The following is a 2514-nucleotide window of genomic DNA, read 5'->3' on the forward strand; positions in this document are numbered from 1 at the left end:
GCACTTTCTGAGATAACAAGTGTAGAGCTGGATGAACACAGCAGGCCAGGCAGCATCAGGGGAGCAATAATGCTGAAGCATTTCTAAAGAAGGGTCCAGACCTGAAGCGCCAGCTTTCCTGCTCCTCTGATGCTGCTTAGCCTGCTATGTTCATCAGGTCTATACCTTGTTATCTCAGATTCTTCAGCATCAGCAGTTCCTACTATCTGCACTTTCTAGTTTAATAATATACTTTGTATAGTACAGTGACCAGAACTGCATGCAGAATTCCAAATATGGCCTCATCAACATCTTGTACAGCTGCGGTAAGACGTCCCAACTCCTGTACTTAATGCTCTGACTGATGAAAGAAAGCATGTTGAAAGCTCTATCCCCACCTATTGTTTATTCCTTACCCCCACCCCCCACCATATCTGCTGCATATAAACTGACATTTTCCTAGCTACCATCACTTCTAAGGAAAGACCGCTGGACCTGAAATGTTAACTCTTCACAGATGCTGCCAGACCTGCTGAGCTTTTCCAGCAATTTCTGTTTTTGTTTCTGATTTACAGCATCCGCAGTTCTTTCGGATTTTTTGTCCAATGTTAATTTACCTCGTTTAGGGCTCACACAATGACTTTTGAAAATCAATTCATCTTGTGTTTAATGTAAATGATTCATGAAATAGATTTTGTTTCAGAATGACACTGGGTTTATGAGACAGTCCCGCACGCTTAGATCAATTACCACGAGGTTGAGTTAAAATGTGACCTGTTGACAAGCAAGACTGTCACAACAGGTTACAAACCCTAGTCCGACCATATGGCTTGGTTGGGGCACTATTTTGTACACTTTACACTGCATCGCTTGGCAGCTTTCAATAATTCTGTTTCCCAATTTCCTTATCAAACTGTTCTGAAGGAGACTGTGTACATTCATTTGGAAGTGGAGATGACGGGTGGGGGAATGGAAATATTTAATGGAAATATTGTTTGTTGTCAATGGGGGACATTTTAACCTGGCTTGCCCAATGTAGAAATAGATTTGATGAGACCTTGGGGGGCAGCATTAGTTTGGCAATCATCCCTATTCTGCTCTGCACCTGAGTGAGTAGGGGATGATATCAGGCAAGGAAAGAGTCTGGCTTCTCAGTGCACCCAAGCTGTACACCAATGCTTGGCTTGTTCCAGTGATTTCAATTGACGTTTGCATTGTTTTATCTTTGCCAAGATCTGGAGAAGTGAACAAAACGAGAATTTTGGAAGTGTGTAAAGTTCTTCAGGGGCTTGATGGGGCGGATGCTGCGATGTGTCCTCCTGGTTGGAGAGTCTAAAACCCTGCAGCACAGTCAACAAGGGAGCTTCGGTTATTAAACATGTGCTGGGCTGAATTGAACAGATTTCAGATCAACAAAAGAGCCAAAGGGTTGGGAGTTAGGTTGGCAGGAAAGTGGAGCTAAAGGAACAATCAGATCATCCATGAGCTGATTGAATGACACAGCAGATTCAACAGACTGAATAGGTGCATACAGGAAGGTGCTTCAGTGGTTAGCACTGCTACCTCACAGCACCAGGGACCCAGATTCAATTCCACCCTTGTCTGTATGGAGTTTGCACATTCTCCCTGCATTTGTGTGGGCTTTCTCCAGTTTCTTTCCACAGTCCAAAGATGTGCAGGTCAAGTGGTTTGGCAATGGGAAATACAGGGATTGGGTGGGGAGCTCTTTGGAGGGTCCGTGTGGACTTGATGGTGCTCCATTAATTTTAAACAATGTTTATTGTCAATCTGTTAGGAAAAACTCATCTGGTTCACTAATGTCCTTTAGGGAAGGAAACTGTCATCCTGACCTGGTCTGGCCTACATGCGGCTCCAGATCCACAGCAATGGAGTTGACTCTGAACTGCCCTCTGGGCAAATAGGGATAAATGCTGGCCTAGTCAGCGATGCTACATCTCATCAATGCCTTAAAATCTCAGTGTGTTGGTGTGCCTAAAAAGCAGCATGTTCTGAGCTACACAAGTTCCAACCTTCTAGCAGAGCCCTTTCACTCAACACTGAGGATGCAGTTATATCACATCTATCCTACATAAATCCTACCTCTCCAAATATGAGTCCTTTCTGTTTCATACAGTTTGGGGAATGATATTTTGTCATTGATCAGGTCAATTCCTGATGAGGTGAATTAGCCTATCACAAACCTATCTAGTCGAAGTACAGTCATAGAGTCATACAGGATGGAATCAAACCCTTCGGTCCAACCAGTCCATGCCAACCACCTGCCTGCTCCTGGCCCATATCCCTCCAAACCTTTCCTATTGATGTACTTATCTAAGTGTCTTTAAACATTGTAACTGTACCAACATCCATCACTTCCTCAGGAAGTTTATTCCATGTTAAACCACTCTCTGTGTAAAAAAAAGTTCCCCTCATGTCTTTTTAAAATCTTCCTTCTCTCTCCGTGTAAATACGCCCCCTAGTCTTGAAATTCCTTGCCCTAGGGGAAAGACACCTACCATTAACCTAATCTATACC

The sequence above is a fragment of the Rhincodon typus genome, chromosome 35 (genome assembly GCF_021869965.1).
Source record: "Rhincodon typus isolate 14 chromosome 35, sRhiTyp1.1, whole genome shotgun sequence".
Classification (NCBI taxonomy): Eukaryota; Metazoa; Chordata; class Chondrichthyes; order Orectolobiformes; family Rhincodontidae; genus Rhincodon; species Rhincodon typus.